Genomic DNA, 16,834 nt, shown 5'->3' on the forward strand with positions numbered 1-16,834 from the left:
GGCCTCTTTTCTACGTGAGGACGACCATTGAGTCTTCACCGCCCTCTGTGGAGGGGATTTACAGATATTCACCACCCTCGGAATGGAGACTTTTCCCCTCTTTACAGTCCCGGACAGTCCACCCCCTTTTTCAGAGACTGGAATCCCTGGTTCAACCGGTAATGATGTTCAGAGTTATCACATTTGATCTTTCTTCAAGTTATGACCCCACCACCCCAGGGATCAGTCAGGTGAATCTTCATTGCACTCTCTATAACAAATACTCTCTAACCTCTTTGTTCATCCTCTATGGAATTAATTTCCATCTTCTGCAGCCCCGTGTTGCCCCAACTACTCACCTCCCACCCTTGTCACTATTTTCACATTCCACCTCCCCCTCACCTGGATCCACCTCTCACTCCCCAGCTCTTGCCCCATCCCCACCCCTCACCTCTTTTCTCTGACTATTTCCCGTCCACACTCTGTCCAGAGGGAGGGTCTCGGCCCGAAATGCTGACGGTCCACTTCCCTCCACAGATGCTGTCCGACCCACTGAGTTCCTCCGGCAGTTTGTTCTTTGGTCTGTATAACCCGTGTTAGTATGGGGAGCGGGATTTTACACCATATTGCAGGGTTAGGGTTAGGGTTAATGGACTTTTCGGTGAGAGAACAACATTTATCACGGGTTTCATCACAAAATCCAGTGTTGTGGGATGTAAAGTCCCCTGTTATGTGTCCGGCTGTGCCGTGTTGTTGGTGGAGTGGGCAGCGTGGTGTTTGTCTCGATTCGGGTCACAACACCAGAATTGCCAGCGGGGTCCACACACAGAGTATTAGTCAACAGAAAACCTCTCGTCCCTGCAGTCTTTGTCTCCTGGTAAACTCAACACCCTGACAATGTGGACCATAGATACCCCTTCCTCTCAGAGTCAGGGAATCACTCAGACAGCTGATCGCTGAGAGGAATAATATTTATTGGTCATTAAAGTTCGCCCAGATTCGTTTGGACGGATTTGATGTGGAGTTCGGGGTGTCACAGTGAAAGGGCGGGACGGCCGAACTCTCTCCGTTGTCCAATCATCCTTCCAGGTGAGGCGACACTTCACCTGTGAATCTTCCGGGGTCGCCTATTGTGTCCGCTGCTCCCGATTCGGCCGCCTCTACACTGGTGACACGGGATCCTCCGCAGTTGTGCGGGGTAGGAATGTTTTTTAACGGGTGTCGATATTTTTCTTCCCTTTTGTGCGAGAGGGGTTGGTTTTGGGGGTTGATGATCGGGATGCCGTCCTTTTTGATGCGGGGGGTGTGGAGGGAGTTTCATTTTTTTTCTCTCTGAACGACTTTCATGTTTTCTTTGTTTCTTGGTTCTCTGGAGAAGAAAAAAAAACAGCGTTATTTATGAATACCTGCTTTGATAATAAATTAACCTTTGAACTATCCACTCCGAGTGGGACTTACTTAGTTAGTCACTCAGATAGGAACAGTCTGTGAATTCTCCCACCCAATTCACCAATTCCCGTTACACCACAGATATATTTGTCCAGATACTCCCCACACAAGACAGACTGGAGCCAAAAATATTTACTACATGACAGACCCTAAAGAAAAATTACAAAATATTCATAATGGCTCACACACAGAACAGACAGAAGCTGTCCTATCAGTACACATGAGTGCACAAGGAGATAAGCATCCTGAAACCCTAGCTAGCTACCCTGAAGAAGAAATATGGCTCAGCACGGCTTAGCACATTGGTTGATCATCAGAAGATTCTTTCAGAAAAACAGGCTGCTATTTTTTAATGTAGTGTTAACCCTTTTACATACTTTATCATTCCCTCCTTTAGATCATTCATGATCAACAAAGTAGTAACTTTTTACGGAGAAAGCAACCAAGTACAGCATTAACTTCTCAGTGGGTAAAAACGGCATACATCAGTAATTATAACAATGATATGTACAACCATTTGGACATAATGCAATATCTTGCCCCACATATTACCGACAGGTCTTCAAAGATCACCCTTTCGACCCTTCGGTGAACCCGTGTAAATCCTGCCCTACTCTCTTGATGCTGTCAGTCTCCTTGGCAGTGTGCTTGGAGAGGGATGTAGACTCATCAGGGATATAGGTGCAGCATTCTGTGTCAGTAATAGCACAGGTTCCCCCTTTCTCAGCTGGGATAAAATCTAAAGCCGTACAATTCTGTACGACTATTTGCCGGATTGCAATCATTTCAGTGGATATTTCTGTTACCTGGGCCTGTGTTTCTGTCAGGGTCCCTGCAGTATTGTGGCCAGCTCCTCAAATGCTTATAGCCAAATTAATTATCTCTCGTGAATTACTGGCTACTTCATAGGAGAGAAAAGCGATCATCCAAAATCGCTCAGTCTCAGTTATTCCTCTCGGCTGATGGGCACCTGCGGTTCTGGCCAGGATGCATGTTTCCCAGTATAGGAAGTTCCGTTTGGTGGGGGCCTGCGATACCATCCCTCAAAACACCGACAGCCACAGTCATCTCTGACTGGAACACAATTCCTCACTCTCTTCCCCAAGTGTTATTTGAGGAAGCCCAGGCTGATAGTTCCTCACTCTGGTTGATCAGGATTACTGACATTGGAATCATAGTTTTACCCAGCAGGCCCCTAGTTCTACCAGTTTGGCAGGGTGTGACAGAGAGACATTGAGGTGTTAACATGGGGACTCCCAGAAAGACATAAATACGAACACTTCTGTTACATTCCCATAACGGTTTAAATGAACCAGCAGCAATAGACCACACCTGGAGAGTGGTTTTGATGATAAAACCACTCTCTTTATTCGTATCTACTTATAATATAACAAATTAAGCAAAATAATCAAAAACTAAAAGTGTTATGAGTACACATTGTGTAAATATAACTCCCAAACCACTAAGCTCAGAGAATGCCAAGCTTAAACTCTTGAGATGGCAATCTGTGAAATTCAGTTCATCCACGGAATCAATGACGAGAGAGAGATATTTGTAATCCAAGGTGAATGTCAAAAGAAGGCAATTACGTTGAATTCCACAAATTCCACAGTGGTAAAACAAGATAACAGTCGCTGTAGGTCTTATCCGTCGTTGTTCTAAATCCACATACGAATTATCACCAGAAGCAGCTTATCACAGGAGTACTGTCTTCAGAAGGAACTACCACCCAGGCAAGGGATAACACACAGGTAGATTCCGCAAGGTACTCCCAATCCAGATCCAACACACAAAGTATTACTGACAGTGATTTCCACAGAATATCCCTTCTCACTAGTGTTTACCACATAACACACCCGAATCCAGCTAAGGGTTAACAAAAGTGGTAGCCACGGTATACTCCAACAAAATCCCCAGATGGATTATACGAATCATCACCAACAGTGATTGGTCACAGGGGTACCTCTTCAAGTGAATTACCACACCCAGGCAAGGGTTAGTACAAGTGGTCCTCACAGGATACTCCCAAACCAACAGATCCACTCCAATGGATCAAACAAAGTGACAATCACACATTCGGTATACGCTGGATCAATAGTCAACCCACCTTGTGGGCATAGGAGAGTGCAAACAGTGGCCTTTGGCCACTAGGCCCTTTGTTTCGAACTTTCCATCTTCTTTCTTTCTCTCTGGCTGAGTGTGTTTGTGACTGTCCTTGCTGAAATAAAACAAACTGTGAGCTGTGTAAACACAAGCTGCAAGCAAGTGTAAACACGCTGCATCGTCAAATAGTTCCGCCCCCCTCTCTCTCTCTCTCTCAGTAAGAATCAAACAGGAGCCGGGAAAGCCAGGCTTGTATACACAGGAATTTAGAAGGAGAATTTAGAATTTAGTATTTTCTCCCCGTATTGCCTTTTTAGTTATCTTCTGTTGCTCTTTCAAAGTTTCCCAATCCTCTTGCTTCACTCTCATCTTTGCTATGTTATACATCTTCTCTTTTATTTTTATACTGTCCTTGACTTCCCTTGTCGTCCACGGACGCCCCCTATTCCCCTTAGCTGGCTTTTACCACTGAGATGGTGCGGGACTACAACCAGAGGCCATGGGTTAAGGGTGAAAGGTGAAATGTTGAGGGGAACATGAGGGGAAACTTCTTCACACAGACGGTCATCCGGGTGTGGAATGAGCAGCCAGCACAGATGGGTCCATGTGAGCATGTTTTCAACATTTAAGAGGTCGTGTAGGTATCTGGACGGTAGGGAGTGGGCAGTTTAATTAGTTCAGCACAATAGTTTCTGTAATGTAATTTTCCACAAGAACCTGAAGTAATACTAATATTCACTCTAAGTCCTTTTAACAGCTGTGCAGACCAACCATTCACCTCTTCGGGTATTTTTTATATCGCGTTAAGATTGTGGAACTTTAAGTTAATAATACATAAAATAAAATCCCAGATGCACGTCAACAATACAAATTTCATGAGACTGTTTCAGTTACTGTGGGGACAGGCACCCATGCAGCTCAGCAGGAACAGGGAATAATACCAATGGAGAGAGTCAAACTGAACCAGGTTACAAATTGCAGATGGCAGAAATGCCCCATTCTTATAGAAACAGGAAGAGCATCAGGGAATTGATGGTAATTCCAGATACCAGGATTCCAGATACTCTGCCCAATCAGGAGATGATTTCTCTGTCCAACTTGGGTTCAACCTCATTGTAACAGTGAGGAACAGCCAGATCAAAACTTGGCGACTCAAGCAATCTCATCTGAAATGTTGTCCTACAGCCATTGATGGACTTTGTAAATTATTTTATAGGTTAAAAACGGGAAGGAATTTGTCTCCAGGAATCTCAAACACAGCACGCCAGTTTTGCTGTCCCTGTCTAGATATTTAAGAAGTGGAGCGAGGGATTCAATCGAACAAACTTCCTACTCAGACTGTGGGGAGGGATTTATTCGGTCATCTGACCAACTGGCACGCCCATCATTTTACACAGGAGAAAAGCCGTTCACCTGCTCAGACAGTGGGAATGGATTCACTCGGACATCTCAACTGATGGTGCATCATCAAGTACACTCTGGGCAAGGCCATTCACCTGTTCTGTGTGTGAGAAAGGATTCAATTGGTTCACGCCTGTGGACACACCGTTCAGTTCACACCGAGTAGAGGCTGGTGATCTGCTGAATTAGTGGGAACGGATTCACTCAATCATCTGACGTTATGGCACACCAGCGGGTTCACACTGGGGAGAGGCCGTTCACCTGCACAGAATGTGCGAAACGATTCACTCGGTCATCCGACCTACAGAGACACATTCGAGTTCACACTGGGGAGAAGCCATTCACTTGCACAGTCTGTGGGAAGGGATTCATTCAATCATCCCACCTACAGAGTCATCAGCGAGTTCACACCGGGGAGAAGCCATTCACCTGTTCAGTCTGTGGTAAGGGATTCATTCAGTCATCCACCCTACGGAGTCATCAGCGAGTTCATACTGGGGAGAAGCCATTCACCTGCTCTGTCTGTGGGGAGAGATTCGCTCGGTCAGACAGCTTACAGAGACACCAGCGAGTTCACACTGGGGAGGAGCCATTCACCTGCTCAGTCTGTGGGGAGAAATTCGCTCGGTCAGACAACCTACAGAGTCACCAGCGAGTTCACACTGGGGAGAAGCCGTTCACCTGCTCAGAATGAGGGAAGGTATTCACTCAGTCATCCCAAGTACTGGCACAGCAGTCAGTTCACAATGGGGAGTGGCCGTTGTTATGAATTCCTGGGTTTCGTTTGCTGTGGCTGTCATTTTAAGAGAGAGAAATTAAAAAGTTATTTCAGTTTGACTTGTAGCTTGTTTACATCGCTCGCAGCTGTTTAGTTTTAACCGAGAACACAGACGCTCAGAGTCAGATGGAGACGAAGGAGGAAAAATGGAAGGATCAAAACAAGGGAACTAGTGGCCAAGGGTAACTGATTGCAACTTTCCTATGCCCACAAGGGTGGGTTAATTATCGATTCAGCGTACTCAAATGTGTGGTTGTCACCTCGTTTGATCCGTAGGAGAGGATCTGATTTGGGGTATCCTGTGAAGACCACTGATGTATTAACACTTGCCCGGGTGTGGTGAGGTTATTCACTTGAAGACGATACCCCTTGTGACAAGTCACTTTCCGTGATATTTCGTATGTGGATTTGGAATGATGAAGGATAAAATCTACAGCAACTGCTGTCTCGTTTTACCACCATGAAACCTGTGGAATTCGACATAATTGCCTTCTCTCAACATTTACGCTGGATTACAAATAACTCTCTCATCACCTGAGCTTTCATACTTTGCCAGCTCAAGACTCCAAGTCTTGTTTCCCCCGAGCTCAATAGTCTGGGAGTTATATTTACACACATATATACACATAACACTTTTGTTTATCTTGTTTAAGTTACTATATAATAAATAGATTCTAATAAAGATAGTTTTAACATCAATACAGACTCTAGGTGTAGCCTATTGCTGCTGTTCGTTTCTAAAGCGTTACAATTCATAACAAAATTGGGCCTGCGTCCGGGATATTAAAAGATTAGGGGGCGTAGTCATTAATTATCGATTTCATTGGGGAAATATCTTTTGATTCATTTGTGTTTGGAAAATCAGTAGCAATGGATGTTGATAGATGTCTCGAAGTGCCAGCCTCTGAGGCATTGGAGGACCCCAGAAGGATTGAGTTGTTATGTATTGCTAAAAGGTTAAAACTTGCTACGGTGAAATCGACAATAAGGAGGGCACAGATGCAGAGTGTAATAGCTGCACATTATGTATCTGAGGGTGTGTTTAAAATGGAGGAGTTGGAGGTGTTTCCTGAAAGTAAACCTCGTGAGCTTGAGCTCCCGTACAAGTGAGAAAATTAAATGCGGCGGCTGCGGAAAGACAGAGGCAGATTGAGACTAGAGAGGCAGAAAAACAGAAGAGAGGCAGAAAGGCAGAGGCTGTTCGGCCTGGAAAAGATAGGGAGATTGCAGCAAAGGGGTCGAGTGTTAGACTCTGGTGATAAGTTTAAGGCCATTCGGGAAGTTTCATTGGTATCTCGATTTGACGAAGCAGAGGTTGATAAATACTTTCAGCATTTTGAGAAGGTTGTTTAAAGTTTAAAGTGGCCAAAAGAGGGTTGGCGTATTCTCTTACAAAGTGTAATTAAGGGGAAGGCTCAGCAAGCCTATTCCGCTTTGACGGTTGAAGAAGTAGCTGATTATGACATGGTGAAACAGGCTGTGCTCAAAGCTTATGAGTTGGTCCCAGAATCATACAGGCAAAAGTTTACAAATTTGAGGAAGTCTGTGAACCAGACTTATATGAAACTTGCTTATGAGAAGTTTGTGTGTTTTGACCGCTAGTGCACATATGAAAATATAAATGATGAGTTGAACAGCTTGAAAGAGTTGGTTTTAATTGAAGAATTCAGAGGGTGCATCCCTGATGCGATAAAGACGTATTTAGATGAAAAGGATGCTGCCACTTTGCAGGAGTCTGCTAGATCAGCAGATGAGTTTGCTTTAACTCATAAGGTTAAATTTATCCCGAATAAGAGCTTCCAAAAGAGTAGCAGGGATCACCAGGGCAAACCAGAAATTAAAGCTGGGACTAGTGACAAGAGTAGGGATGAAGGGAAACAGTTGATGGAGAAATATTCTGGTCTTACTTGTTACTATTGTAAGAAAGCTGGTCATATGATGGCTAATTTTTGCCTTCTGGGGAAGAAAAAGGAAAAGGATGTAGTCCCGAATGCTTGTGATCAGTCTGTTGAAGCACCAGTAAACCCACAGAGTCCTGGACATTCTGTTGACACTCAGATAAGGATTTGAGAGGTCTGACCCATTTAAGAAGAGCTTTGATTATTTTATGTCAGATGAATTGTATTATTAAAGGAAGGGTCAACCCCGGTACCACTGAAAATTGTTTGAGATACAAGGGCTTCTAAGTCACTTATATTAGACAGCGTTCTAAAGTTTTGTGATGAGACTGAAACCGGTGAGGTAAATCTATTAAAGGCATTGGGGGCAGTGTGGTTTCTGTTCCATTGTACAAGGTAACTTTACAGTCAGGGTTGGTTTCGGGACCTGTTAAAATCGGATTGTGCTCCAGTTTACCGGTGGGAGATGTTACTTTGCTGTTAGGGAATGACCTGGCAGATGGTAAAGTTGTTCCTGCAGTGCAGTTAACAACTAACCCAACCACTGACGACCCACAGATGGATTTTAACATTTATCCTTCCTGCACAGTAACTCGAAGTCTGGCTAAAATGTCTGCCGACACAGACGGTTCTGTGCAGCATGATTCTGATACCCATGATAGCCAAAATCGGGATTCCTGTTATCATGACTTGACAGGGACTTTTCTGCCTTCATTGTTTCAACAGGATTCAGGTAGTAAGTCTGATGAGAAAGATCTATCCCTGTCTAGGAAGGAGTTTATAGCAGAACAAAACCGAGACCCTGATATTGAAGCTTTAAAAGAAACAGCTCTCTCAGATGATGAGATTAAGAAAGTGCCAGTACGGTATTATCTCAAGGATGGAGTGTTAATGAGGAAGTAGAGGCCACCGGCTATACCAGCGAGTCAGGAATGGGCACTTGTTCGCTAAGTTGTAGTTTCTAAAGTTTTAAGGGCAAACATTTTAACTTTGGCCCACAGTATGCTCTTAGGTGGCCATTTTGGAGTGAATATAACTGTGAACAGGTTTATGAAATAATTTTACTGGCTTAATTTGAGGAAAGATATGACCTTTTGCAAACCTATCACACTTGCCAATTGTGGGTAAACCCCACCAGATCACCCTAGTAGCCCCACTGTGGTCTATACCTGCATTCGGTGAACCCTTTTCTAAAGTTATAGTGTTGGCCCATTGCCGAAGCCTAAAGCTGGCCATCAGTAAATACAAAGTATTATGTATACTGCATCCAGTTTCCCAGAGGCAATACCTCTCAGGAATATTAAAGCTAAAACTGTGGTGAAGGCTCTTACCAAGTTTTTTTTTACTTTTTCTGGATTGCCTAAAGAAATCCAGTCTGATCAAGAAAGTAATTTTACACCTGGATTATTTCAGTAGGTAGTTCATGAACTAGGAGCTGAACAAATAACATCATCTGCGTAGCATCTGGAATCACAAGGGCTGTAGAAAGTTTTCATTCTACACTCAAAACAATGATTAAGACATAATGTGTTTAAAATGGAAAGACTGTGATGAAGGAATATATTTGCTTTTGTTCTCAATAAGAGAGTCAGTTCATGATCACTGGGCTTTAGTTCACTTGAACTTCTATTTGGTTGTAGACTGAGGGGAACTTTGACCTTGTTAAAGGAACAGTGGATTGATGAGGATGTACATGTTAACTTGTTAGACTATATTTTGAAGTTCAAAAAAAAACTACACCAAGCGCAAAAATTTCTCAAAACAAAATGAAGTGTTGGTTTGATAAGTGGGCTTGCGAAGGAAAATACCAGGTGGGGGATATCTTATCTTAACTTATCATATTTTATCTCCAATGTTGACGAATCCACTCCAGGTGAAACTCAATATGAAACAGGCTCTCAAATTAATGATGTGAATTATGTTATTAAAACACCCGGCTGACGTAACCTAACACAGTTTGTACACATAAATATGATAAAGACTTATTTTGACGAACAGGCACCATCTGTGAGTGTTGTTGCCAAAACATATGAATCTGGTAACCCTGAGAACGAAACAATTGACTCGTCTGAGACTTTTCACAAGCCAAACGTGGTCCCAGTTAGGCCAATGAACTCGGTTGTTCCAGAAAACTTTGATAACAAGTTGGCTCATCTGCAGCCAAAGCAACAACAACAGCTGAAGGAATTAATTCTGAAGTTTAAAGATTTATTTCCCGATGTTCCCAAGCAAACCATGGTCGCAGTACATGATGTAGATATTGGTCAAGCTAAACTTATTAAACAACACCAATATCGTATGAAAGTAGAAAAGTGTAAATTGGCTGAGCACGAATTTGAAAATATGCTGGAAAATGGTATTATTAATCCTTCAGCATCATATTGGAGTCACCCCCCGTTATTGTGCCCAGACCTGATGGCAGTATTAGATTTTGCACTGGTTATAGAAAGGTAAATGCAGTAACAAAAACAGATGCCTATCCTATCCCTAGGGTGGATGATTGCATCGATAAGGTTGGAAAAGCTAAATTTCCAACAAAGATTGATCTGTTGAAAGGATATTGGTGTGTTCCATTGATGGACAGATGTAGAGAAATTTCTGCATTTGTGACACCTTCTGGGTAGTATGAATACAATGCTTTGACGTTTCGAATGAAAAATGGTCCAGGATCATGCCAGAGAACGATTGATTCTGTAATTCGAGGGTTGGAACACACTGATGCCTATATTGATGACTTAGTCACAGGGAGTGACACTTGGGAAGAGCATATCTCTGCAGTAGAGAAGCTGTTTGACAGGTTTTCCCAGGCCAGCCTTACATTTAGCTAAGAGTGAATTTTGTCATGCCACTGTGACTTATCTTGGCTATGTTGTAGGTCAAAGCAAATGGGCTCCTGTTCAGGCAAAAGTCCAGGCAATTTCTGAAGTTCCTATTTCGACTGGTAAGAAGGTTTCTGGGAATGGTTGGATAAAGTTCAGCAAGAACTTTACTGATATCGCTCTTCCTCTGACTAATGTCCTGAAGAGGGGTCAAAAGTTTGTTTGTACCGAGCCTTGTCAGGAGGCATTTGATCGATTGAAAGCCATTTTTATGTCATTAACCTGTGCTCAGGGCACCTGCCTTTACAAAGCCATTTTCTATAGTTGTGGATGCCAGTGATGAAGCTGTCGGGGCAGTGTTATTACAAAAAGATGATAATGATGTTGAACAGCCTGTAGCTTACTTTTCGAGAACATTCAATCAGCCTCAAATAAATTATTCCACCTTAGCCAGCTCACTTTTGACATTATAGAAAAACTTGGTCAGATATATGGATGAGAGGGGCTTGGAGGGATATGGCCCAGGTGCAGGTCAGTGGGACGAGGCAGAAAAATGGTTCGGCACAGCCAAGAAGGGCCAAAAGGCCTCTTTCTGTGCTGCAATGTTTTATGGTTATTAGAGAAAGAGTTGTTGTCACTCATCTTGGCTTTGCGGCATTTTGATGTTGATGTTTGTCCTGAGAAGAAACCTCTTGTAGTTTATAATGATCATAAACTGTCGGTGTTTTTGATTAAGGTAAAGGGCAAAACCAGATGATTGTTAAACTAGGGTCTGATTTTGCAAGAATATGGTATTGTGATAATGCATATGAAAAGCACGGACAATATCATTGCCGATTGTCTTTCCAGATGGAAGCTTACAGTTTTAATAGTGAAGCAGAATTTGGTATTTGCATACGATTCTGCAATGTGTTACATGATAACCATACATGCATTATTTTACATACTGTAGCTTGCCGTTAAAATTTTCCTCTTTTAGTTCAGAAAGAAATTTCCTTTGTGGGGGGCGAAGTGTTATGTATCTCTCGGTATCGTTTGTTGTGGACTGTCACTTTAAGAGAGTGCCTGAGTGAGGTGCGGACTAACAATGACGTCAGCCGCTGACTTTCTCAGCTCACTTTTGATTTTTACAGAGAGAGAGAGCTCAAGGAGGCGGGACTGTCTGACTTGCAGCTTGTTTACATTACTCGCAGTTTGTTTGGTTTTAAGCGAGGACACAGACACTCACAGTCAGAAAGACGCAAAGAAAGAGAACAAAAGGATTTAGACAAGGAAGCTAGTGGCCAAGGGTCACTGTTTGGAACTCTCCTGTGCCCACAAGGGTGGTTTGATTATCGATCCAGTGCACATCGAATGTGCGCCTGTCACCCCGAATAATCCACAGGAGTGGATTTTGTTTGGGGAATCCTGTGGAGACCACTTATGTGTTAAACCTTGCCTGTGCATGTGGTGTGGCGATTCACTTGAAGACGATATCCCTGTGAGAAACACGAGGAAATCTGAAATTCAAACAACACACACAAAATGCTGGTGGAACACAGCAGGCCAGGCAGCATGTATAGGGAGAAGAGCTGTCGACGTTTCGGGCCGAGACCCTTCGTCAGGACAAACCGAAAGGTAAGATAGTAAGAGATTTGAAAGTAGTGGGGGGAGGGGTATTGCGAAATGATAGGAGAAGACTGGAGGGGGTGGGATGAAGCTAAGAGCTGGAAAGGTGATTGGCGAAAGTTATACAGAGCTGGAGAAGGGAAAGAATCATGGGACGGGAGGATTCGGGAGAAAGAAAGTGGGGAGGCGTAGATGGAGAACAGGTAAACAACTAAACGTGTCACAGATGGGGTAAGAAGGGGAGGAGGGACATTAACAGAAAGACATTTTAATTACACGTCCCATTCCCATTCTGATATGTCTATCCATGGCCTCCTCTATTGTCAAAATGAATCCAAACTCAGGTTGGAGGAACAATACCTTATGATCGGTTGGGTAGCCTCCAACATGATGGCATGAACATTGACCTCTAACTTCCGTTAATGCCGCTCTTTCCCTTCTTACCCCATCCCTGACATATTTAGTTTTTTGCCTGTTCTCCATCTCCCTCTGATGTCCCCCCCCCCCACCTTCTTTCTTACTCCCGAGGCCTCCGGTCCCATGATCCTTTCCCTTCTCCAGCTCTGTATCACTTTTGCCAATCACCTTTCCAGCTCTTAGCTTCATCCCACCCCCTCCGGTCTTCTCCTATCATTTCGCATTTCCCACTCCCCCCACGACTTTCAAATCTCTTACTATTTTCCCTTTAGGTTATTCCTGACGAAGTGTCTCGGACCGAAACTTCGACAGCGCTTCTCCCTATAGATGCTGCCTGTCCTGCTGTGTTCCACCAGCATTTTCTGTGTGTTGTTGATCCCTATGACAAGTCACTTTCGGTGATCATTCGTATGTGAATTTGGAACGGCGATGGGTAAAATCTACGGCGACTGGTATCTCACTTTACCACCGTGAAACCAATGGAATTCAACGTAATTGCCTTCTCTCTGCATTTGCCCTGAATTACAAATATCTCTCTCCCATCCCTTATTCCGTGAATGAACTACACTTTCATACCTTACGATCTCAAGACTCTAAGCCTTGCTCCCCCGCACCCCCCCCCCCACCGAGCTCAATACTTTGGGAGGTATATTTACACATACATATACACACATATCTTGCTTAAGTTACTATATTGTAAGTAGATTCTCATGAAGATAGTGGTTTTAACATCAAAAACGTGCTAGTCAGAGCAGAAATAGGAGGATATTTCAGATGGATACGTGGCTTGAAAAATGGTGCACGGCGGAGGGATTCAAATTTCTGGGGCATTGGAACCAGTTCTGGGGGAGGTGGGACCGGTATAAACAGGATGGTCTGCACCTGGGCTGGTCTGGAACCAATGTCCTAGGGGTAGCGTTTGCTACTGCTGTTCAGGAGGATTTAAACTAACCTGGCAGGGGGATGGGACCAAGTGCAGAGAGACAGAGGTGTGTTAAATGAGGGTAGAAGCAAAAAGTAGTAAGGTGAAAAGTAAAAATGGCAGGCAGGCAAATCCAGGGCAAAAAGCAACAAGAGCCACTTTTCAACATAATTGTATAAGGGCTAAGAGTGTTGTGAAAACAAGCCTGAAGGCTTTGTGTGTCAATGAGAGGAGCATTCGTAACAAGGTGGATGAATTGAATGTGCAGATAGTTATTAATGAATACGATATAGTTGGGATCATAGGGACATGGCTCCAGGGTGACCAAGGATGGGAGGTCAACATCCAGGGATATTCAATATTCAGGAGGGATAGACAGGAAAGAAAAAGAGGTGGGGTAGCATTGCTGGTTAGAGAGGAGATTAACGCAATAGAAAGGAAGGACGTTAGCCTGGAGGATGTGGAATCGATATGGGTAGAGCTGCATAACACTAAGGGGCAGAAAACGCTGGTGAGAGTTGTGTACAGGCCACCTAACAGTAGTAGTGAGGTTGGGGATGGCATTAAACAAGAAATTAGAAATGCGTGCAATAAAGGAACAGTAGTTATAATGGGTGACTTCAATCTACATATAGATTGGGTGAACCAAATTGGTAAGGGTGCTGAGGAAGAGGATTTCTTGGAATGTATGCGGGATGGTTTTCTGAACTAACATGTCGAGGAACCAGCTAGAGAGCAGGCCATTCTAGATTGGGTATTGAGCAATGAGTAAGGGTAAGTTAGCAATTTTGTCGTGCGAGGCCCCTTGGGTAAGAGTGACCATAATATGGTGGAATTATTCATTAAGATGGAGATTGACATAGTTAATTCAGAAACAAAAGTTCTGAACTTAAAGAAGGGTAACTTTGAAGGTGTGAGACGTGAATTAGCTAGGATAGACTGGCAAATGATACTTAAAGGGTTGACGGTGGATATACAATGACAAACATTTAAAGATCGCATGGATGTACTACAACAATTATTCATCCCAGTTTGGCAAAAGAATAAACCAGGGAAGGTAGTGCACCCGTGGCTGACAATGGAAATTAGGGATAGTATCAAGTCTAAAGCAGAAACATATAAATTAGCAAAAAATAAGCGGCGCACCTGAGGACTTTGGTTCTGTCTTCACTAAGGAGGACATAAATAGTCTTCCGGAAATAGTAGGGGACCGAGGTTCTAGTGAAATGGAGGAACTGAGGGAAATACATGTTAGTAGGGCAGTAGTGTTAGGTAAATTGAAGTGATTAAAGGCAGATAAATCCCCAGAGCCAGATGGTCTGAATCCCAGAGTGCTTAAGGAAATAGCCCAAGAAATTGTGGATGCAGTAGTGATAATTTTTCAAAACTCCTTCGATTCTGGTTTAGTTCCTGAGGATTGGAGGGTGGCTAATGTAACCCCACTTTTTAAAAAAGGAGGGAGAGAATAACCGGGGAATTATAGACCGGTTAGTCTGACGTCGGTGGTGGAGAAAATGCAAGAGTCGGTTTTCAAAGATGTGATAACAACACATTTGGAAAGAGGTGAAATCATCGGACAAAGTCAGCATAGATTTGTGAAAGGAAAATCATGTCTGACGAATCTCACAGAATTTTTTAAAGATGTAACTAGTAGAGTGGATAGGAGAGAGCCAGTGGATGTGGTATATTTAGATTTTCAAAAGGCTTTTGACAAGGTCCCACAAGGAGATAAGTGTGCAAACTTAAAGCACACGGTATTGGGGGTATGGTATTGATGTGGATAGAGAATTGGTTGGCAGACAGGAAGCAAAGAGTGGGAGTAAACGGGACCTTTTCAGAATGGCAGGCAGGGCCTAGAGGGGTACCGCAATGCTCAGTGCTGGGGCCCTTAGTTGTTTACAATATATATTAATGATTTAGACGAGAAAATTAAATGCAGCAACTCCAAGTTTGCAGATGACACGAAGCTGGGCGGCGGTGTTAGCTGTGAGGAGGATGATAAGAGGATGCAGGGTGACTTGGATAGGTTAGGTGAGTTGGCATATTCATGGCAGATGCAATTGAATGTGGATAAATATGAGGTTATCCACTTTGGTAGCAAGAAAAGGAAAACAGATTATTATCTGAACGGTGGCCGATTAGGGAAAGGGGAGGTGCAACGAGACCTGGGTGTCATTGTACACCTGTCATTGAAGGTGGGCATGCAGGTACAGCAGGCAGTGAAAAAGGCAAATGGTATGTTGGCATTCATAGCAAAAGGATTTGAGTACAGGAGCAGGGAGCTTCTACTGCAGTTGTACAAGACCTTGGTGAGACCGCACCTAGAATAATGTGTGCAGTTTTAGTCCCCTAATCTGAGGAAAGACATTTTTGCCATAGAGGGAGTGCAGTGAAGGTTCACCAGATTGATTAATGGGATGGCAGGACATTCATATAAAGAAAGACTGGATCGACTAGGCTTATACTCACTGGAATTTAGAAGATTGAGGAGGAATCTTATTGAAACATATAAAATTCTAAAGAGAATGGACAGGCTAAATGCAGGAAGATTCTTTCCGATGTTGGGGAAGTCAAGAATGAGGGGTCACAGTTTGAGGATAAAGGGGAAGCCTTTTAGGACCGAGATGAGGAAAAACTTCTTCACACAGAGAGTGGTGAATCTGTGGAATTCTCTGCGACAGGAAACAGTTGCGGCCGGTTCATTGGCTATATTTGAGGAAGTTAGATATGGCCCTTGTGGCTAAAGTGATCGCGGTATGGAGAGAAAGCAGGTACAGGGTTCTGAGTTGGATGATCAGCCATGATCATACTGAATGGCGGAGCAGGCTCGAAGGGCAGAATGGCCTACTCCTACACCTATTTTCTGTTTCTATGTTTCTAAAACCAGACTCCAGGTGCAGTCTGTTCCTGCTGGTTCGTTTCTAAAGTGTTACTGTTCGTAACAAAATGCTAGAATCTATCCTGCCATACCCTATGATCGTAGCTTCTAACTCTTACCCCACCAGGTGCTGCATTCAATTTAACCTCGTCGTTCTAGCTAACAGAAACTGATTCCTGGAAAAATCAGTGAGATAGAAGGTGCAAGATAATACTTCTCAATGAAGTCAAATGTTACAGGAAACTTTACTGATACACTGTACATCTTTGCCTCAGTCAAAGTAAGAATTATAAAGCTCAATTGTTTAATCAAATGTTGTGCACCATTTGTTATTTCGGGGCACAGTACTGATTTGTAACAGTGGACACATCACGCAGCATCCACCCAAATGAGATTTCTGAAGTTTGGCTGGGTGGGGAGGGGACTATCACCTCCTATTTTAAGCTGCCAGCCGAAGCGAGAGTTACATAAGATTAGATGAATAAGCGAATCGCTTCCCACATTCACAGTAGGTGAACAGCCTCTCCCCAGTGTAAAGTCAGTGATGCACATTTGGTTGATTTGGCTGAGAGAATCTCTTCC

Source organism: Hemitrygon akajei, unplaced genomic scaffold, assembly GCF_048418815.1.
Source record: "Hemitrygon akajei unplaced genomic scaffold, sHemAka1.3 Scf000089, whole genome shotgun sequence".
Classification (NCBI taxonomy): domain Eukaryota; kingdom Metazoa; phylum Chordata; class Chondrichthyes; order Myliobatiformes; family Dasyatidae; genus Hemitrygon; species Hemitrygon akajei.